A 23,310-nucleotide genomic window follows, 5' to 3' on the forward strand; every position below is an offset into this window, starting at 1 on the left:
TTTTTTTAATTTTTTTTTTAACGTTTATTTATTTTTGAGACAGAGAGAGACAGAGCATGAACAGGGGAGGGGCAGAGAGAGAGGGAGACACAGAATCTGAAACAGGCTCCAGGCTCTGAGCTGTCAGCACAGAGCCCGACGCGGGGCTCGAACTCACAGATCGTGAGATCATGACCTGAGCCGAAGTCGGATGCTTAACCGACCAAGCCACCCAGGCACCCCAAGGATTCTTCTTTGAATTCACTTCTCCCAGCTTCCTAACTCCCCAGTTCAGCCTCCTTTGCCCCAGGCTGCCCCCCTAACCAATGCAGGTTAGCGTCTCCCACCTCCTTTCCTCCTCGCCTTCTGGTGCCCACCCCACCCCCCAACACCCCCACCCCATGTCCAGATATCAATCGAATCTTTCACTTAATGACAGCGAGTGAGGTGTCTACGCAGCACAATGTCACGGATCTCAAACCTCAAGCAGCACTGGAACCACCAGAAGCTTATTCAAGTGGATTCGCAGGCCCTACCCCCCCAGAGCTCCTGATTCAGTAGGTCTGGGATGCAACTCGAGAATCTGCATTTCTCCCAAGTTCTCAGGTGACGCTGAGACCACTAGCCCAGAGGTCACACGCTGAGAAGCACTCTACTGGAGAATGCTGGAGCATCATCACACCTGTGCCTTACACACACACCCGCGAGAGTGAATGGCACATCTCCTGCGAGCCCGGCCTCTCGCTTCCCGGTGCCCTCTGCCCGTCCCCAAATGTCATCGTTGCCACAATCGCTGGCGTTCATTTTCGTCTTCATCCCTCTCAGCATAGAACAAACGTTTTTAAACTTTTTTTTAAGCATTTATTTACTATTTTTGAGAGACAGAGAGAGACAGGGCGTGAGCGGGGGAGGGGCAGAGAGAGAGAGGGAGACGCAGAATCCGTGCTGAGCCATCAGCCCAGAGCCCGACACAGGGCTCGAACCCACGAACCGTGAGATCATGACCTGAGTTGGAGTCGGACGTTTAACCGACCGAGCCGCCCAGGCGCCCTTCAGCATAGCACAAATTTCATCATGTTTGTTTCCATTTGGTCTGGACCCAGCAAGCCAACTTTTGACTGGAAGAGAACATTCAAAATTAAATAAGCATTATCGCGTGAAGAATGAAGAGAAGAGCAGGAACATGAAAACGCCTAAGAGGTGATAAGAAACGAAGGAAGAAAAGCAACGAGGATCAAGAAATAAGAAGGAAGTCGATATTTTCCATGCCTACTGCTGTGAGGTGACTCGGGAGCTAGCTGGATGTCCTGCTTCTCAGTCAGCAGAGAAAGAACAGCGGGGCCATTGTTCACGCCTGTAATAATCATCTCTAACAACAGAAAAAACCATTGGCGTCGGAGAGGATAATTTATGACTGGCAGGAGTTCTCCCTTTTGAGTCTGTTGTCACCATCTCTTGAGAGGCCTTCAGATGTCCCCAGGGACTGTCCACACTGTCCTGGAGGCCCACACCTCCTGACGGAGGCGCCAGAGCCATCTGGGCCCCCAGGGCCTGTCCCCGGAGGACACCCCTGGGAAGCAGGATGACAAAGTGAGTAGACATTTCCCTCTCGGGGGCCTTCGGGCCTAAACACGTCCATCCTTAAGTCAGGAAATGAATCTGTGGCAAACAGGACAAGGGTGTGTGGGGGGAGTTGGGTGGGGAGGCTCGGGCCTTCACAGACGTCAGAGCTGAGACCGAGGGGAGGAGCCAGCTGTTCTAGGACCTGCAACCCCCCTCCCCGCCACGGGCGTGGGAATCACCCGAGTCCACCTACCATAGATTCTCATGTAATAGGCCTGGAATGAAGTCTGGCTGACAAAACCTCCCCCAGCTGGTTGCACAGGGCAGGCTGCAGCCTCGAGGACCTAGAGGCAAGTTCAGACCACCACTCTCCTTCTGCAGGAGAGGAGACTGAGCTTCAGAGAAGCTGAGCCACTTGCCCAAGGTCACGGTATAAGTGACTTCGCGGAAGATGGATGATGTGAAGTCCCATCTCCATCCACCTGTTCTCACGTGGGGAGAAAAGTCTTCTCGTTTCTGAGGTGAGAACCAGCTGACTCTTCTCTCCCTACCAGTTTTCAGGGTCATCTATCCGGTGGGGCTCTGTCCACACACTGCTGAAATGAGCCTGGAAGATTCCTATCCTGACAAACAGGCTCCTGGGAGGCCTGATGGCTCCAGGCTACTAACACTCCACAGGGGACCTGTACCTGTGTTTGCCCTGTGGTAGCGTGCAGGCCATGAACCTCCTCTCGTCGCTTCTGTACTCCCAAGGAGAGAGCTTGTCACGTCGGATTGGGGCACAGCGGGTGTGAAATACGGTGCCCACAGAGGGGCGTCAGCTAGACTAAAAAATGAATCAGTAACAGAAAAACATTGCGGGGCATCTGCAGTTTACTGAGTGTCCGCCCTGTCAGGCACTGAATCTGTAGCAACCGGACATCTCATGAAAACCCTCTGGCAGGCAGCCCACCCGGCGGCCGTGGAAATGAACCAGCGCAGGCTCCGCTGGGAGGGGTGGTGCGTGTGACAAGGCGGGGAGGCTGGAGCTAGAAGGCCGGGCCTCGGCTGCACTTGATTTGCTGAATGTGCTGACCCAGAGCTGGGCCGGAGCAGGCTGGGGTGACTCCCTAGGTGTCAGGGAATGAGGCAGAACTTCTAAGAGTGGCGGGCCCCATTTTCGTCGTTTTGCAGGCTGACCCTCCCATCTTAGAAAAGCGCAGGATGAGGTGACTTGGCACACTGCCAGAGGACAGCTGGGGTGTCTCCTGCCCACTCGGAGCTACCCCAGCAACTGGAAAGGAAAGGAGACCAACTGGAAAGGCTGGGATGCCAGCCGGTCGAGGCCTTGGTTTTCTCATGTCTACACCGGCGTCGTGGCGGGGATGGGATGCGATCGCGGGCGTCAGGTTCCTGGGATGGCGCTCAGCATGTTGCAGGGGCTCCGTGGACGTTCGATGCTGCCCGTGGTGCTGGTTTTGTGATGAGTCTGGAAACGGCTTCTCCTACCTGTACTCTCTTGTTGAAAAAGCACACGAAACCCTCGAAGCAAACACAAATGTAGCAGATGAAAGCATGCAGCGTAACATGGTCCCCAGGCCAGCTTCTCCTCCGCACGAATGAGTTCTTTTGTCACATCTTTGTTCTGTGCAGTTTCCACTGGAGCCTTTACAGAAGGGCCCCGGGGACCTAGAGCGAAAGCGCTTACTCTGCTTTAATTAGGATTAATAAGCCCGGTGCTCTGCGTAGGTTGTGACGGAAGTGTCCAGTTCATTCGTCATCCATTCATCCATCCACTCATTCATTCATCCACTCATTCATTCATTCATTCATCCACTCATTCATTCATTCATCCACTCACTCATTCATTCATCCATCCATCCACTCATCCATCCATCCACTCATTCATTCATTCATTCATCCATCCACCCACTCATCCATTCATCCATCCACTCATTCATTCTTTCATTCATCCACTCATTCATTCATTCGTCCATCCACTCATTCATTCATCCATCCATCCATCCACTCATCCATTCATCCATCCATCCATTCATTCATCCATCCACTCATCCATTCATCCATCCATTCATTCATTCACTCACTCATTCATCCACTCACTCACTCATTCATTCATCCATCCATCCACTCATGCATTCATTCATTCATCCACTCACTCGTTCATCCATCCACTCATTCATTCATTCATCCATTCATTCATTCATTCATCCACTCATCCATTCATTCATCCACTCACTCATTCATTCATCCACTCATTCATTCATCCACTCATCCATTCATTCATTCATCCACTCATTCATTCATTCATTCATTCATCCACTGGTCTGCTCATTCATTCATTCATCCACTCATTCATTAATTCATCAGTTACCTACTCAACACCTGCCCATACCAAGCACTGCTTCAGGGGCTAGAATGCTATGACATCAAGACAAAGAAAGAACCGGCATGCTAGTGAGGGGGACAGATCACAGAGAAGGAACCTGCAGAAGCACTGATGAAAATCAGAGTGCAAGGCGACAGGATTGTGTGGGGCAAGAGGCCTGCCTGAGGAGTGACCCCAGAGACCCGAGGGGCCGGAGGACCATGGCGCCTGGCTGAGCACTCCAGGCTGACAGAGAAGCGAGAATGAGACTCTGAGGTGGGAGCCCCCTCACAGCGAGGACAGGTCGTGGTAATCAGCTAACCATATTTAACATGGGCAGTCTGGAAGCTGCACACGCTGTCCCAGAGCTCTTGGGTGAGCAGACCCTTGTCACACTCACGGGGAGACACAGAAAAGGAGGCTTTGTATAAAACGTGAGGAACCAGGGGCGCCTGGGTGGCTCTGTCAGTGAAGCGTCTGACTCTTGATTTTGGCTCAGGTCGTGGACTCATGGCTTCGCAAGTTGGAGTCCCGCGTCCGGCTCTACGTACTGACCTCGAGGATCCTGCTCAGATTCTCCCTCTCTCCCTCTCTGCCCCTCCCCCCACTCACACTCTGTCTCTCTCCAAAACAAAAACAAAAACAAAAACAAAAACGTGCAGAACCACGTGAGCACAGCACATCTTAAATTGGGGCCACCCACTTTGCCAGTAAGGGCTCTGTCTCTCCGTCTCTCTCTCTTTGTCCTTTTTTTTGAGAGAGAGACAGAGAGAGAGAGGGAGAGCACGTGCATGTGCCAGAGCACGTTCGAGTTGGGGAGGGGGCAGAGAGAAAGGAAGAGACAATTCCAGGCAGGCTCCACACTGTCAGTGCAGAGCCCGATGCCCGATGCGGGGCTCAAACTCACGAACCAGGACATTGTGACCTGAGCCGAAGTCAGATGCTTAACCGACCGAGCCACCCAGGTGCCCCAGGACTCTGTCTTTTGGACAGAGGACCATATATTAAGCCAAAGGAATGGCTATCTAAGAGTGGACATGTCAGCCATCAACTGACAGAGCCCAGGAGGGAATGTTTTCCAAGGGGAAGATATTCCCAGCTCTCAGGGTACGGCAGGTTGCCTTTATCCCTTCCACAGGGGGGGCCCACCGGTCAAGTGACTTTGGTTTGCCTTTGGCACCTCTCCGCGCCCCGTCCAGGCTCCACTGATCAGATTCTCCCTTTGTTGTCTCTCTGTCTCTGGCGTCATGGCATGTGGTCATTAGCCCAACCGGTTGGTCATACTAAGAGCTGAGGGTTTCACGGAAGCCAGGAAGTGGTTCGCTTGGGCAACAGACAGGCTCTACCTCCATGACCAAGAGCCGTCTCTGCCTTTTGCATCCACTGAAGACACCCGAAGCGTGGCCCCTTGCCCTTTTGGGAGCGCGTCCGCCCTCACCACCTGCGGTGCCTCGGCATTCGGGCACTGTTCCAGTAGCTCGCACACTGTTCGTTGTCCTCGGCAATCTGACCGAGGGGCTTCTACCGTCATTCCTGCTTCCCAGCTAGAGAAACTGAGGCCCGGAGACGGTAAGTGGGGGAGGTGGAATTTGAACCCATGATGTGCATTTCCAGAGGCCGAGAATTTTACTCTTTGCTACACCCCTCTGCAAGCCCCCTCAAGCACTTGTGTTTTTCGGGGCTGGCCCTTCCACACGGCTGCCTCTCTCCTCCAGCTCACCCCAGATGAGGACGCCTGAGGGCCTTTTGCTTGTAGCAGGGGACAGAGACGGTTCCTGGCCCCTCCCATGGACGCATTTGGAACCTGACTTTGATGGTAGGAAGCAAAGAAAAGGAATCAGGGGAAGGAGGTGACAGCTAATTTGGGCTCAACAACACCTTGCTTTGTTCTCAGATCCCCAAGTGTGGGGTCACTGCCAGGTGTCCCAGGAGACCTGTGTTCTTATAGCTCAACTTGCAAATCCCTTTCCCTCCCCCAGACTTGGCCCTGTCTTTGGCAAACCAGGGGGCTATGCTGGGTGTTCTCGAGGGTCCCCTTGCTCTAACGTAACTTTAGCTACCTACAGAGGGAGAGAAGATGACAGGTTGCACACAAATGGTTTGTAAACAGTGTCCAACTGATGGGTGCCTGGGTGGCTCAGTCAGTTAAGAGTCTGACTCTTGGGGCGCCTGGGTGGCTCAGTCGGTTAAGCATCCGACTTCGGCTCAGGTCATGATCTCACGGTTCGTGGGTTCGAGCCCCGCGTCGGGCTCTGTGCTGACAGCTTGGAGCCTGGAGCCTGTTTCAGATTCTGTGTCACCCTCTTTCTCTGACCCTCCCCTGTTCATGCTCTCTCTCTCTCTGTCTCAAAAATAAATAAACGTTAAAAAAAAAAAAAAAGGAGTCTGACTCTTGATTTCCGCTCAGGTCATGATCTCACGGTTTATGAGATTGAGTCCCAACCAAGTTCAGCTCCACACTAACAGCACGAGGCCTGCTTGAGATTCTCTCTCTCTCTCTCTCTCTCTCTCTCTCTCTCTCTCTCTCTCTCCCTGTCTCCCTGCCCCTCCCCTGCTTGTGCTCTCTTTCACAAAATAAGTAAATAAACTAAAAAAAAAAAATGTCCAGCTGGTTATACCAATACCTCTCATCCTACTGGTTGAAGGGAATGAGGGACTAGAAAGCATAAAACATCTCAAAAGGAAATAAACCAGCTCTTTGGTGTTTAATGGCCCTATCGTTCAGCAGATACATCTTCCAAATTAAAACCCGCTTCCTCATAAAAAAATGCCAGGATGATTTTAGCCAAGTGTTCCAGCAAAGGTATCTTCAGTAACTCAGCAAGAGCTCTCTAGATGGTTTTAGACCGGAAATTCCCAAAGAATTCCGTCTCCAGTTCTCTATGTCAGGGGACGTCAGCATGGAATGAAAAGAATGGGTCACTGGTGAGGTCCACACTGACATGGCGGCCTGCCCTGATGTCGGTCATGGCGTCAGGTGAGCAGCTGGGAGGACCAGGGTGAGGGCGGGAGGACCAGAGTGGGGCATAACCAAACTCCCTGGGCTCAGAGAAGCGGATGGTCTGACAGGTGAGCAGGGCCTCTCTGCTGAATGGAAGGCTGGCCTGCCTTTGGATGGAAGATGTTAGGACATGTGGTGTAGACTGTCTACAAATAAGTCATCTGTGAACCCAATGACTTTTCTATCAGTTTGTGTGTTTATTGGCTCAGAGTGAGAAAACGGCATCTTGGTTTCCAAAGTTTTGGGGCATCATATAAAATACTCTTTGTGAAGCAACAAAGTTTTTGTGGCTGTGTTGACCTCTGCAAACTCCAACATAGTGTTTTAGGTCAACCCTTTGCCGAAGTCAGACATCCATGGAGAAAAGTGCACAAGTGATCTGCATAAGAGCGCGACAAATTTTCACAAAGGAACCAAATCTATGAAACCATGACCCGATTGAGGAGCAGGACGCTGTTGAATCTTCATTATATTGTACACCTGAAACTAATATAACACTAGATGTTAATTATACTTCAGCAGAAAAAGAAGAGACAGATAACGACAACAACAGCGACAAAGAAACAGGACATTACAAACACCCCAACAGCCCCTTTGTGTTTCTTTCCAGTCACATCCTCCAAATAACGACCATCTTGACTTGCATCCCCACCGATTAGCTTTGTCTGTTCTTGACCTTCATGTCAATAGTATCATCCCGTGTGCCCTCTTGGTTGTCTGGCTCCCTACCCTGAACTTGAAGGTTTCAGTTCTGTGTTAGCTCGTGTTGTTTTAGATTGTTCAATTTCATTGCTAAGGACACCACAGATATTTATCCATTCCACTGTTGATGGAACTCTGGGCTATTTCTACCAACCTTGAAGATCGGGGCCTGGGTGGCTCAGTTGGTTAGGCGGCCGACTTTTGATTTCAGCTCAGGTCATGATCTCACTATTCCTAAATGGAGCCCCTGCCCTGCTCAGGCTCTGCACGGACAGTGTGGAGCCTGCTTGGGACTTTCTCTCTCCTCTTTCTGCCCCTCCCCTCCTCGTGTTCGCGCTCCCCCACCTCTTCAAAATAAAGAAATAAACTTTAAAAAAAAAAACTTGCCAGTTATTTTACCAGTAAAAAAAATGGGTTCATTCAGAAAAAGCAGAGAATCGCAATTCGGGACAAAGTAGCTTCAGAGCAAAAGCATAGGCAAGTCCAGAGATTGAAGGAGAGGAACGCTCTTTTACAGAGGAAAGGGACAAGTTGGGAGGTCTGTTGTAAAAAAAAAAAAAAAGTCCATTAGGGTCAACTGGGGGTTCAAATTATAGTGGTTTTTCATTGGCTGAGTTATTACAGTCTCTCACTGGCTGAGTGTCGCCAGGGGAGGAAAATCTTCCTCCTTCTGGGATAGTAAAGTAGTCGCTAAAGTAGTATCACCTTGGGGCGCCTGGGTGGCTCAGCCGGTTAAGCGTCTGACTCCAGCTCAGGTCATGATCTCACACTTCATGGGTTCGAGTCCCACGTCAGGCTCTGCGCCGACAGCTCAAAGCCTGGAGCCTGTTTCAGATTCTGTGTCTCCTTCTCTCTCTGCCCCTCCCCACTCTCGTGCTCTCTCTCTCTCTCTCTCAAAAAATGAATAAACATTAAAAAAATTTTTAAAGGTGTGGCTCTTTCTGCAATTGGCCAGGAGGGGTAGGGCATGAGAACTCCCACCTCTGGCCTCCCAACTCCATTTTAGTGTGGTTTCCTTTTAGAACTTTTCACGTTTCCAGTCTTTGGCTCCTTAACTAGATAGCTCTGAACGGTTTTGTACGTGTCTTCGGTGCGTGTGTGTGTATATGTTTCAGTTGGGGGTATACCAAGGAGGGGAACTGCTGAGTCACAGGCTCTACATTGTTCAGGTGCAGTAAATCCTGCCCCAAATTTTCCACAGTGATTGCACCCATTTACCGCCATGCTTGTCAGTGGATGGCGGTGGCAATGGCCACACATCCTCTCCAGCACTTAATGTTATTAGTCTGTTCATTTTCAGCCACTCTGGTGGGTATATAGTGGTGTTACCCTGTGAATGTCCTCTGTACTCCCCTGCTCATATTTACTGATAAATTGTATAGCCTCTTTGTGAGGTACCTGTGCCAGTCTTTTGCCCATTTTTTTTCTATTGGACTACTAATGGTTTTTGAAGATGTCTCATATATTCTGGACACAATTTTTTTAAATCAAGTTTAAGATACGCAAATATTGTTTCTCTGTGGCTTGCCTTTCACTCTCTTTTTAAGGTTTTAAATTATTTATTTATTTATTTATTTATTTATTTATTTATTTATTTTTTAGAGAGAGAGAAAGAAAGAGAGAGAGGGAATCTCAAGCAGATTTCCACAGTCAGTGTGGATCCTGACTCGGGGCTCGATCCCATGACCCTGGGATCGTGACCTGACCTGAAATCAAGAGTCAGACGCTCAACCCACTGAGCTACCCAAGCACCCCAACCTTTTTACTCTCTTCTTGGTGTCTTTTGGTGAGCAAACTTCTTGGTTTTAATGAAGTCCAGTTTACTGATCTTTTCTCATGTTCTTAGTGGTTTTTTTGTACTGTATTTGAGAAAATTTTTCGTGTCCAAGCTCATGAGATTATTCTCTGATGTTATCTTTTAGAAGTTTTATCATTTTACCTTTCATATTTAGATTACAGTCTACCTGATTTGATTTTTTAAGCTTATTTATTTATTTATTTTGAGAGAGAGAGAGCACGACCACGGGAGGGGCAGATAGAGAGGGAAAGAGAGATTTTCTCAAGCAGAGCCCAATGTGGGGCTAGATCTCAGGAACCATGAGATCATGACCTGAGCTGAAGCCATGAGTCAGACTCATAACTGACTGAGCCACCCAGGTGTCCTACCTGATTTAATTTTTGTGTCTGGTGTGAGGTAAGGTCAAGATTAATTTTTTTTTTCAATGAATATGCAGTCAACCCAGCAGAGTTTATGAAAAGACCATCCCTCCTGTCTCATTGCATGGCAGTGTCTTTTTTTAAAATCACAAATCAAGGTATTGAATGTGAGTGGTCTGTTTTCTAGAACTTTCATTTCTGTCCCATGGGTCTATTTGTCTATGCTTACACAAATCTTACACTGTCTTATTTACTAAAGCTTCAGAATAAGTCTTGACAAATGTTCCTATTCAAGATTGTTTTGGTCTTTTAATTTTCCAAATAAATTATAGGATGAAGTTTATGCTAAAAATAAAATTAACAAAACTCTACTGGAATTTATACTGAAATTGTGCTAGTTCTAGAGATCAGTTTGGAGAGAATTGACTTTAAAAGCATTAAGTCTTGGGGCGCCTGGGTGGCTCAGTTGGTTGAGCACCCAACTCTTGATTTCAGCTCAGGTCATGATTCCATTCTCTTAGGATCAAGCCCCACATCAGGCTGCATGCTCAGCATGGAGCCTGCTTGAGATTCTCTCTCTCTCTCTCTCTCTCTCTCTCTCTCTCACTCTCTCCACCCCTCTCCCCCACTCACACTCCCTCTCAAGTAAAAAAATTTAAAAATTAAAAAAAATTTTTTAGAGCATTAAGTTTTTCATTCTATAAATATTTGCTTGGGGTTTCTTTAATATCTTTCAACAATAATCTTATAGTTCTTAATTAAATTTCATCACATTTTGCTATTTTTAAAAAAAATTGTTTTATTTTTTATATTTAAGAGACAGAGCATGAGTGGGGGAGGGGCAGAGAGAGAGGGAAACATAGAACCTGAAGCAGGCTCAGACCCACGATGTGGGGCTCGAACCCATGAACTGTGAGATCATGACCTGAGCTGAAGTCAGATGCTTAACTGACTGAGCCACCCAGGTGCTCCTATTTTGCTATTTTCTAAAGACTTTTTTAAGAGCAGTTTTAGGGTCACAACAAAATGGAGAGGAAAGGAAAGATTTCCTATATACTCCTTCCCTCAACACTTGCATAGCCTCCCCCATAATCAACATCCCCAACCAGAAAGATACATTTCTTACAGTTCAGAAACCTACATTGGCCCATCTTATCACCCAAAGTCCATGGTTTCCGTTACAGGTTACTCTTGATGGCATACATTCTATGGGTTTGTAAAAATGTATGACCTGTATCTACCATTATAATATACAGAGTATTTTCACTGCCCTAAAAAATCATCTGTGCCCCAACTATTCCCTATATTTTAGGTGCTTTTGTAAATGGTGTCATTTAAAATTTGTTATTTTCCAATTATTTGTCACTATTTAAAACCATTAGTTCTCTTAAGGTGATTAAGCAGCCCATCTGCATGTGTTCAAAGCTACTAATGTGTGAATCGAAGTCATCATTTACAGTAGAGAAGTTTTTCTGTATGCTTTCTCTTTGTCACTCAGATTGGGTGACTTCTGTTGTTTTTTCCTCAATTTTATTGATTCTACCTTTTGTCGTATCCATTCTACCATTGAGCCTATCTGGTGAGTTTTTTATTTCAGTTATTGTATTTCCTAATGCTATAATTTCCATTTGGTTCCTTTTTTATAAGCTCTGTTTCTTGGCCAAGATTTTTTTTCTCTTCTTTCATTTGTTTCAAGAGAATTTGCACTTCCTTTCTAAAGCATTTTTATGACAGCTGCTTCAAAGTCTTTGTCAGGTGCTTCTAGCACCTGGTTCATCTCAGAGTGGGTGTCACCTGATTGTCTTTTCTCATCTACGTTATTCTCCTGGTTCTTGATATGATGTGTATGTTTGGACATCTTGCCTTTTATGTTAGGAGACTCTCAATCCGATTTGAATTTTTTTTTTTTTAAGCCAGCTCTCACCCTATTTAGGTTAACAAGCAGATCCTGGCCTAGGTTAGTGGGCTGTGGGTCCAATGGCAATTTAATTTCAGAGCGTTTGTCATATTATTACAGTCTCTTGGGGCTCCCACTGGTCCTCCCTGCTGCTACCTGAGGGGGCTGAAGGAAATTCCTCAGTCTGGTTCTCCCGGTGCCTCTAGATAAGGGGTCCTCTTGGGTCCATGGAGACAAAAAAGCTTCTTCCCAGGCGAGGTTGCTTGTTATGCTGTAACCCCCTTTTTTGGTACCATCTGGCCATTCCAGGTGTCTGTCCATGAGAGAGGAGAATCTCAGGCCCACCAAAAAGAGGGAACCTCTGTTGGTTCTCCTCTAGAGCCCGGTTGGGCAGCAGGAAATGCCAAGCCGAGATCACCTTCTCCTGTTGGACAAGGGGGTAGTAAGACACCCCCCTGCTGTGTTGTTCTTGCAGTACTAGGATCTCTAGCTTGTTTCCCTCTCTCTTTCCCCTTTCAGAGTTTTCCTTTGGTGACCTCTTGCAATATTTCCAGAGTTCATCATTGTACCTAGCTGGAGGAGGAAAGGGAGAAGTGAGTTTATGCTGTCTTGTCTGGATCAGAAGTCCTTTCAGTAGCTTTTGAATACAAAAACAATTCATTGACAGAATCAGCGATGATTCCATCTTGAATATAATTCATCAACCTAAATATAGCCAGGCTATAAAAAGGAAATCAATCACAGACTCTCAGAACTGGTAGGATCTTAGACTCGATTCCACTCTCCTTTACAAAAGAGCCACTTTCTGTAGAGCACCCGGACAAATGGACAGCCCATTTCCAGCATACCATGGGATCAGGGAATTGTCCAACCAGCGGTTTCCCTGGGGCACTCTGGCCAGGGATATTCAGGAAAAACATTATGGATCCATCCATGATGGGAGAAAGAGGTGGAATTGCCTATTTTAATTTCTGTGACTAGTATATTTCAGGACAATGCATGAGCAGCCAGTAAAAATGAATGCAAATGACGGGTGGAAAGAATACACGTGGAGATGAGAGAAAGCAAAGCTAGTGAACGTTTTAAACATACATTTTCACCCCCTCTCAACTGAAAAAAAAAAAAAAAAGGCAGAAACCTGCTGTTTAAAGCAGGAAATATTAGAAAACACCAGCTGAGAAACTGCCCACTTGGCATCTGTGAGCCCCAGCTGGCCCTCTGACCCTGCTCCTATTTTAAGTTCATGACGCACAGTCAAGCATTCCTTTGCTGCACCTGAAAGAATGACTTCAGCCCAGACTGAGCCCTTATTGGAAGTGACGGAGTTATTTTTAGACCTGGGCACGTAGTTTGCTTCAGCCTAATTGTTGGAACTTTCAAGGAAACGCGATGGGGGTGGGGGGAGGATGGCTCTCTCATTAACGTCCCACCTGGTGTTCCACCAAAGGGCACCTCATTTCTCAGACAGCTTGTTAGTTTGGAGCCAGTGGCCATTGCCAAGGATGACTCTTGGTTCCCCCCCTGCCTGTCACAAACTGCTCTCTGAGGCTCCCACACCAGATCGTACCCATCTTGCCAGTGGAAGTGAGCCCCCATGCCAAGCTGTTCTTATCCTCACTAGCTTACTTTCTCTGGAAAGCATGAGAGCCCAGCCAGATTCTGGGTGTCTGAATTTGGATTCTATCCCTTACAAATTATGTCTTTGGACACATTACTTCTTGGGGTCTTAGTTTCCCAAACTGCATAGACTAACAATTCATCGTTATAAGGATTAGGTAAAAGGTCGTAGGCAAAAAGCGATCTGTGTTGAGCAGGGAGTGCTCAACAAATTCTGGCCATTATTATTATTATTAATTATTATTATTATTATCATCAAGGGCTCAAAACACTTTTATGCGTTGTTCCACTTGGTCTTAAGACCTCATAGGTCTTGACAGGAAACCTATGAGAGAGGGGTTATCGTCCCCACTTTATAAATGAGAGCAGTGAGGCTTAGAATGGTTGGGTGAGTCGACAAGTCACAGGACCACTAACAGGGGAATTCAGGACTCTTGGCTTCAGTGACAGTGCCTGGGGGCAGCTCAGCAGATGGCACCATCACGTTCAGTAGCAGCCACAGTAGCAGGACGGCAGCAAGTATAGAGTGATCAATTGTCTGCACACCGGCTCTCGTTGAATACTCACAACAGCTATAGGCTCTGGATTCTATCATAAAACCCCACTTCGGATGAGGGGCCCAAAGTTCAGAGAGATCAAGGAAGGCGTCCGGGGGCACACAGCTGAGAGTCGGGGAGTTGGGGTGTCCCCTGGCCTACCATGCCCATGCAGTGCTCTCTGTCCCCCTGCTGCTGTCTACTGCGGCAAACCCTGAGAACAACTGCAAATACCTGCCTGATTGATGCAGCCCAGGCAAGGAGGACGAGCTATTTGTCCCAGAGTCCTTGGGATTTTCTATGCAGTCATGCTGCTTGCAATCAGAGATAGTTTTACTGATTCTTTGATTTCTTTTTCCCGTCTTGTTACAGCAGTTAGAACTTTTTTTTTTTTAAACGTTTATTCTTTTTTGAGAGACAGAGAGAGACAGAGCGTGAGCAGAGAAGGGGCAGAGAGAGGGAGACACAGAATCTGAAGCTGACTCCAGGCTCCGCACAGAGCCCGACACGAACCGCACAGAGCCCAACACGGAGCTCAGACCCACGAACCACGAGATCGTGACCTGAGCCGGAGTCGGACGCTCAACCGACTGAGCCACCCAGGCGCCCCTGCAGTGGTTAGAACTTCTAATACTGTGTGTAAGAGTAGTTAGAGCAGACATCTTTGCTTTGTTCTACATCTTTGTTCAGATCTTAGATGCATTTAATCTTTCACCATTAAATACAATGCTTGATGTAGGGCTCAGAAGATATTCTTTATGAGGCCGAAGAACTTCCCTGCTATTCCTAGTGCGTGGACAGATTTTTTTCATTATTAATGGTTATTGCATTTTGGTAAATGATTTTTCTGCATCAGTTGATATGATCATATGATTTTTCTTCTTTAGCCTGTCACTATGGTGTATTACATTGATTGATTTTCAAATATTGAATCAGTATTTCATACCTGGCATAAATGTTTCTTGGTCATAGTGTCTTACTATTTATATATACATCGTTGGATTTGATTAAATTTGGTTGATGATTTTTGCATCTAAGTTCATGAGAGATATTAGTCTTCAGGGGTTTTGGGGGGAGGGTACTGTCTTTAGTTGGTTTTGGTATCAGAGCAACGATGGCCTCATATATAGAAGTGGGAAGTGATTTATCCTTTCTTATGTCTGGAAGAGATTATATAGAAATAACATTAATTATTCTTTGAATGGTAAAATGTTCTAGTGAAGCCATCTGGGCCTAAAGATTTCTTTTGTGGAGCATTTAAATTGCACATTCAATTTCTTCAACAGTTGAAGAACTCAGTAGATCATCCAATTCATCTTGGCTAAGTTTTGGTAGTTTGGGTGTTAGAGGAATTGTCTTATTTCTTCTAAGTTGTTGAATTTATGAACATAAAGTTGTTTGTAGTATTTTTTATTATCATTATAATAGTTGCAGAATTTATTGTGGTATCTCCTGCAATTCTGATATCGGGGATCGGGATCTGTGTCTCCTTTTTATCTTTGCCAATCTTGCTAGAAGTTAGTAATTTTATTTTATTTTATTTTTTTGAAGAACCGTCTTGGCATTTCAATGGTTTTTTCTACAATTTTCCAGCTTTCAATTTCATTGATTTCTGCTCTTTATTATCTCCTTTCTCTGTTTGCTTTGAATTTATTTTGCTCTTCTTTTTGTAAATTTTTTGATGTAGGAACTTAGATTAGTGATTTGAGATACTTCCTCTTCCAAGGCAGCTTTTAGTGCCATAAATTTCCCTTTCAACATTGCTTTAGCTGCCTCTCACAAACTTTAAAAATCATAGCACTGAATGAAAATGAAAATGAACATATTTTCATTTTCATTCAGTGCTATGATTTTTAAAGTTTCCTTTGAGATTACCTCCTTGACCCATGAATTATTTAGAAGTTTATTTAGTTTTCCAGTATTTGGAAATTTTCCTGTTGACCTCCTGTTTTGATTTATAGTTTGATTCCATTGTGGTCAGACAACATACTCTATGATTTTAATTCTTTTGAATTTGTTAAGGTTCGCTTTACGATCTAGGATACAGTCTACCCTGATGAATGTTCCATGGGCCCTTTGAAAGGACAGATGTTCTGCGGTTGTTGACTGAGCATCCTATAAATGCCAATTAGATCTTTGTAGTTGGTGGTGGTGGTCTAATTTTCTCTTTAGTGGTCCTAAAGTTTCTGAGCGGGGGTGGGAGTGGGGGCGGGGGTGGGAAGCTCCCAAAGGCAATTGCAGATTTGTCTAATTTTCTTTCAGCTGTCTTAGTTTTTGCTTCGCTATTTTGAAACTGTTATTTGGTTCACAGGAGAACTATTTTTTTCTTAGTGGAATAATCCTCTTTGCCCATGGTAGCTTCTTTGCTCTGCGGTCTGTGTTGTCTGATGTTAACATAGCCATTCATGCTTTTGATTAATACTTGCTTGGTATATCTTTTCCCTTTCTCTTGCTTTCAGTCTCCTCGTGTCATTAAATTTGTAGTGAGTTTCTCATAAACAACATATAGTTGGGTCGCGTTTTGTAATCCACCCTGCCAATCTCTGTCTTTCAATTGGTGTATTGAGACCATTTCCATTCAAGGTATCTAGCGATCTATTAAAGCTAAGTCTAGTGTTGTATTATTTGTTTTCTGTTTGTTCCTTCTGTTTCTCATTCTTCTGTTCCTTTGTTCTTGTCTTTCTGTGGGTTGCCTGAACATTTCTTAGAGTTCCGTTTTGATTTAATTATTATATTTTTTAATATATCACTTTGTATTGCTTTCTTATGTGATTATTATGTTAGGAGACTGTTGCTGGGCAACCCTTGGGAGCCGGGAAGTAGCTGCTGGGCCTGGGTCTCCTTACGCTACTGGGTCAAGGCCAGGGAGACATGGGGCTTCACTGCTGCTGCTGTGGGTGGATCAGGCCACCCGCTGATGTCTCAGTTGTGGACCAGAGGCCAGAACTGCTTGGGGCTTTGCTGCTTCTGCTGCCTCCGCCCCCACTGCCTGCAGATTAGACTGTTTGCAAGGACCCTGGATTGTAGTGGGGGCTGGAACTTCTTACTGGGCCTCTGTTAGATTTTCCCTTTCCTGAACTTTGACCAGAGAGAGGAGGATATTCTTGGGTTTCGTTTTTTGTTGTTGTTTTCTTGTCTGTGCCTATTGGTGATTCCAGATTGCAAGCCCCTCCTGTGCCCAGATCAGGGTACATGGGAAATAAAAAGAAAATCCAGGGAACTCAGAAAGTTGCTTCTCAAGTCTTGAGGTTTCTTTCCAGTCCACCGTGTTTTGTTTTGTTTTGTTTTCCAACGTTCAGATTTCTTTTACCATTGTCAGTTGAATAGTTTGCAGGGAATTTAGTTGTATTCGGAGAAATGGAGTAGGGAAAAGTGATCCTATGACATCTCGTTCCAGAACCAGAGGCAGGACAGCCTATTTTCTAAATGTTTCAGACATACTTTCTTTCCTGGTTGATTTTCCAGAAACAGAAAAAAAATATTATCAATGGTGCTTCCTGTGGTCCAAGCTACACCCTCTTTCTCCTTCTTGGAAGGGATCGATTGCATTACTCAGTAGTCCCATTTCTCTGAGTCCGCTCTGTAGTCAACAGGATATTGAATTCCTTTTGAAAGCCGAAACAGGTAATCATTTCTTTCTTGGACCAAATGTTGATCAGTAGTGTTAATACTTGTCTGTAGCATGGAAAATGGTTTTCTTTGAGTTCTTCCTTGCAGAAGTTTTCTTCTGGCACTGAAAGGCTTTAACTACATTTATCTAGAAATGGATTCCCACGGCAAGAATGGAACTTTCTTCATGACGATTGTTTCGCTGCACAGGCAAAGACTTCTTATATCTGTGCTTTACTGATTTCTCGTCTTGGACCCTTGCCTGACAATATAGGATAGGATGGGCTTTTGGCCCAGTGACTCACAAGAAAGCACAATATCGAAGCTTGAAGTTAATGTTTTAAATTTACCAGCAAAGGCAGAGTAAGCAGAACACTGAGCCCTGCCCCTCTTTAAAAAAAGAAAAATACTGCCTTCTGTGCCCTTTTCCTCACCATAAAGATAATCCCCTAGTTTCTCTTAAGTAATCAGAGAGTGGAGAAAAAAAAAAAAATCCAATTTGTTATATATCTTTTACCTAAAAGACACAGTTTAGAAAAGAGTAGATCAGCTTTAACATGATTCATGCCACTCTTTTTTTGCGCCATAGACTACCTCTCCCCAGGCTTTTGAAACTCCCATAAACAAATCCCATAAGATATTCAAATACATAGCAACACTTGTAAGTTTACATGATTTTAGGCTTACATCAGTACAATGATTCATATAATGCGGTAAATAATAGAAACTTTAAAAATCGAATATTTATATTTAAGGATATATGAAATCGAATGTTCGCATGTGAAGTAACACATTTTCAAGCACATTTTACGTTTGTTTCTGAAATCTCCTTTTCTCCACTGACTGTGTCTTTAAAAATTTTTTTTTCAAAACATATACTGTTTCTTGGCACCACATGAAAAGTTTATTGTTTGAGTGCAGGGTTAAAAAGAGGCCAGTAAATTAACATGCTATATTTGCTATGGGCACCATTCACTCCAAATTGTGAAAAGACCCAGAGAAATCATGTACAGACAACCATCCAGCATATTAAAATTGTTTTTATTATTTTAAAAACTAGTCGTAAAGATCTGTGTTGAAGCACACTGTTTTTCATTTGTAAAAGTGGGACAATCTGAGTGAATTTGATTAAAACACGAATGGAAGACTCTCAGTCCTCTATAACCTCAGCAGAAAACGTGATTGTAAACGTTTACGCAGAACCTCGATTTCCCATAGCTATGTGTGAGATGAGCTGAGAACATATTTATATCAGTCTCTTAAAATATTATTTGCCCTCCTCACTGATAAGCCAACAGAGGATGAGAGTAAAAATGCAATAAAAATATGGAAAAAAAAAATGACTCCCCTTGCCTACTTTCAGCAAACCTAATGTTAAAAAAATACAATAATAATAAACAAATCAGCTCACAAAGAAAACAGCTTTTCACTTAGTTTCTTTTGAAGTGAATCTCCTTTTTAGTTTTGGAAGCCTGCACATGCAGGCTTCCTTGGAAATGGATGAATTCTGTAGAGTTTCCAGACTCAGAAGATAAACAAAGCAGCGAATTTCTCTTCCCGCCCCCACCCCCACCCTGTAAATAACCTCGGGCCACAGTCTGAGCCTCCCTCTGCTCCCCGCCTCTACCCAGGGGCTGGGGGCTGGGTAGGCCTGTGACACCGGGGTGAGGCAGCGCAGGGAGGAGGGGGGGGTGAGGGAGGAGCAAGTAGGGGTGGGCTCATCCAGGACTGAGCCCCAGCTGCAGCCCGGTGAAGAATGTCGCATGCATGCCCGCACACACAAAAAGTACACAGTGGAAGCCAGGCGAGAGAGAACTGTTAAAAAAAGAGAAGAAAGAAAGAAAAAGTACTGCTTCATCAGCTAAAAAACAGTCCTATTCTTTCCTGGTTTGATTTCAGCTAGTAGTACTGGCTTGGAATTGCCCGCAGCGATATTGGGCCCCTGCCCACACAGCAGGCAGACGGCTTTCCCTGCCAGCAACAGGCTTTTAATAAAACAGGATGCTCGCCCATCACTAAGGCCACTGAGGACTAGGGGTCCCGGGTCCGTATGGACTGCTTCTCCCAGAGCCATTCTCTATTCCTTATCAGGAAACTCCACTCCGGAGCTCCTGGCCCTCGAGCAATGCCCCTCTCCCAGGGGACTGCGGAGTGAATGCTTGGGGGTAGCCGCCCCATTCCTTGAGCTATCTGCTTCCGTAAGCTTCTTATCACCCGTGAGCGTGCTCCCTTGCTCCTTCTAGGCATTTTGGCTTTTATGAAGTTTCCCACCTTGACAGTTAAATAGGATGGACTTTTAAATAAGGACCTGGCTGTACAGGAAGGGTGAAGACAATCCGTCCCCGTCTCCCCACAGCCAGCTCTAATGAGTCATGCCAGATCTGAATTTGGATCCGACTCACCATCTCAAGTGTGATGAATGTTAGCACTTGGGGGAGGTTCACCTGCCCGTTTGTTTTCTTCCCACTTGGAATGAAATGGGGTATGTTTGTGTTGGGACGGTGGTCCCTAAAATTTGCTGGCTGCAGTCTAATAGTGTCCCAACTAATGGGTGAGCTCCCAGGGTGCCCTCCAGACCTTGGAGATCCTGTGCGCTGCCCCCTCCCCCCAGCCCATGCTGGCCCCAGGGCATGGAAAGTGGGATGTTGAAAGTTCTCCAGAAGGATTATCGATAGGCTCATAGGCATAGCCGGCTCCCGCCAGGGTGTCCAGAAGAGGCTGAGTATGGAACACATAACAGGCAATCAGCAAGTGGCCCTTGATGACCTCATATATGACTGGACTCCAGCATGAAAGAGACATCATTGTCATTAATAGGAAAGGCCTGGGGGCGCCTGGGTGGCTCAGTCGGTTAAGCATCCAACTTTGGCTCAGGTCATGATCTCATGGTCTGTAAGCTCGAGCCCCGTGTCTGGCTCTGTGCTGACAGCTCGGAGCCTGGAGCCTGCTTTCCATTCTGTGTCTCCCTCTCTCTCTCTCTCTGCCCCTGTCTCTGTCTCTCCATCTTGCAAAAATAAATAAATATATTTTTTAATTAAAAAAAAAAAAAATAGGAAAGGCCTAACAACCTAGAATCTATCCCCAGAACCGCCCTTGCTTCTTCTCCAGTTTAGACAACTTGATCCGTGTGTGCTTCAGTCTCCTCGTTTGTAATGTGCAGAGGGGGGTGTTGGAGGAGGGGAACTCACTGTACTTTTCCTTCGCAACTTCCGAGCAGGCCTTGCGGATCCCTCAGGACACCTTCCTACCCTGCCCCGGTGGGAAACCCAGCCAGCCATAGCCCGTCGGTCAGAGATGGCCCTTGAGTAAAGGCCTGTGATGGTTTCCAACTTTTCTTCCAAGGGTGGTAGACGGTGAGCCTTTGAGTCTCAATCCAGTACGTTTCTACGCACTTTGAAGTTCGGAGGAGGAAATTGACGGAATTGGTGGTACAGGTGGTGTTTTCATTTCTCCCTTCACTTGAAGTTCGTGACTTTGGAAGTGAAAGGAAGAGGGAGGAAGTATACGGAGGGAACATCTGGGCATGTAGATGGTGTCAGAATGGAGAATTGTGTCTGCTGGACCGCAGCCCAGATCCACCCTGGAGCAGCGGGGTCCTGGCAGGAAGCAGGATGTACTAACCCAAATCTGAGAACATGCGGCAGGAGACCTGCCAGTGTGACCAGAAAGAGTTTAAACAGAAACTTCAGAGGGAGGAATTAAAAAAAAAAAAAGCCCAAATAAATCTATAAAACCAGAAACGATGAGGCACAGCACAAGAATATCAGCTAGGGTTCTTGAAAAGAAACTACTCTTGCTGACTCAAGCAAAAGGGGAATGTGTGGGACGTTGTCGAGGGGCTCACAGGGGAGCTGTTTTCTGAGCTGGAGCGCGGGGTTCAGGCCGGGAGGGAGCACAAGTGTGTCAGGTGCCTCTGCGGGGTGGGGATGGGCCGCGGTCACTCCTTCTGAGGCTGCTCAGCTCCGCTCTGGGACAGGAAAGGGCACTGGGACAACACCCTTCCAGACAGGGAGACAGCACCTGAACTCCCCGCCCACCAGGACTGCCCGATGGTCAAGACCATGCCACAGAGGAACACAGAATTGTGCAAAGGAAGGGTGCACGGATTCTAGGTTACTAAAAAAAAAAAAACAAAAAAAAACAAAACACCAACGGTACCCAGTGCCATATGTGACGGAAGTGTTACACGGTAAACACCATGAATGGCCAGGCGTGTCTTAGAAGGGTGACTTCAAGGTCAATGGCCAGGTGTGGAAAACCCAGCTGGCAGGCACAGGCGGGGGTCAAAGGGTAAAGGCAAAGGTGCTTCCCAGCCACCAAGACCAAGCTGTGTGGAGCCCAGGAAGGAGTCTAGCTGCTGTCAGAGATGTAGGTCAAAGCCCAAAATACCTAGACAAGTCAAGGAGGGAGTAAGAAGCAAGGACTTGTGTCCAGGGCTCAAGGTCATCTTTCTGCACTCTGGTGGGGCCCATCCTGCTGGAAAAGAGCTGCTTTGAAAGGTCCTAGTTGTGAGCTTCAGAGTGGAGGAGGTGCCCAAGAGTGTCCGCGAAATCACTCCCGGTCAGGAAGGCTCCTGGGCTCTCCCTTTTGGGAAAGCAAATCTCTCCAGTTCAGAATTTGGCTTCCACTGCTCTGGGCATGGGGCCAGTTCCAAGAGGAGCCAAGAAACAGGATGGTTCTGCCAGGCTGGGGGCCCAAGGGAGACAGGGGCCTGGGGCTGCTGCGACCATCTTGCCTCCATGTGAAGCAGCAGGAAAGCCAAATGGAGAGACTCAGGTTCTGGTGACATTAACAGACCTCTGAACTCAGCTATGCCTAAGGCTGGGGTGACTTAGATTCTGCTTGAAGGCAAGCCCTTGGGGAAAATCCTCTGAGCCAATAGAATCTTTTAGTGTCTAAGCCAGTTTGCGTTGGCTTTCTATCACTTGTAACCACAAAGGGTTTCAATAATAGGCAGACAATAATACTAATAAGGACCTAACTATGCACTATTTCCCTTATAGCAACGCCAGGAGGTTAATGCCGTTATCATCCCCAATCTGGCATAAAGAAAACAAGGCCTGGAGAGATTAAACAAAATTCCTTAGTGCCACCCAATCTTAACCTGAAGGACTGGGGCTCAAGTGTCCAAATGCACAGAGACCGAGTGAAGAAAGAGACTGAGAGAAAACCCTCAATTCTGCTCATTCACGTGACTAATCCCAGGGAGGAACAAAACAAGAGGAAACACCAAGAAAAAAAAAATAATAAAAACCAATGTGGCCACCAAAGGTGGTCATTGGTGATCTCAGATCACCATGCTTTAGACCATCATGCTTTAGAAAAGCATGCCTAAAATGTGAAAGGGGGGCACAGAATCAAAGAGAATGTGCATGAAGGGACTGCCCTACTGAGGACAGCATCGAGAAGGCTAACACCCAGAATAAGCAGAAACCTACTAAAGGACCATGATTTCACAAGGCTTTTTAAAGCTACTTGAAGAGCGCAAGAAAGGGATAGGGCTTTCTTGCCCTATCTTGCTAACATGTAAAGACTTGACAAAAAAGCCCGCAATTTCAATTTAGCCTCCCACTTTTCTAGTTTTTCAGGTGATCTTGAAAAAGGTAGAACCCAGGACCGTGAGACAACACTCGGATGCACTAAATGAGTCAGTCTTCAGCCCAGGCAAAGAGGAAAGTTCTCAGATGACCTCGGAGAAGCACACCGATAAAAATACTGGGAAGCTAGCCCCTAAGCAAACTGTCCATTCTCAAACGCCGTAAAAGGATAGATTGCTTTATGGCAATCCCTGGGGGAATAGTCTAGAATTATAGACCATGTGGCTTGCAAACATTTCAAAAAGAATGCGAGGGACAACACGGGTTCGAGTCTCCCCAAACAACTA

The 23,310-nt window shown here is 46.1% G+C and overlaps 1 long non-coding RNA gene across 6 annotated transcripts in view; it reads right to left on the minus strand.

The window, feature by feature from the left end:
* Positions 1 to 817: 817 nt before the first annotated feature.
* Positions 818 to 23,310, minus strand: part of LOC132692332 (uncharacterized) — a 156,502-nt gene continuing 134,009 nt past the window's right edge. Inside the window, exons 4-5 of one of the 6 annotated variants that reach the window (XR_009616304.3) lie at positions 1,796 to 3,063; positions 818 to 1,549 (exon numbers count right to left, since the gene is read on the minus strand). This is a non-coding gene — a long non-coding RNA (uncharacterized LOC132692332). Of the gene's footprint in view, positions 3,064 to 7,081; positions 7,395 to 11,820; positions 12,238 to 18,881; positions 19,242 to 23,310 lie in introns of those variants that run through there. The other 5 variants (XR_013554744.2, XR_009616318.3, XR_009616294.3 and 2 more) reach the window with 5 other exon arrangements.

This window comes from Panthera onca, chromosome A3 (genome assembly GCF_046562875.1).
Source record: "Panthera onca isolate mPanOnc1 chromosome A3, mPanOnc1 haplotype 2, whole genome shotgun sequence".
Classification (NCBI taxonomy): Eukaryota; Metazoa; Chordata; class Mammalia; order Carnivora; family Felidae; genus Panthera; species Panthera onca.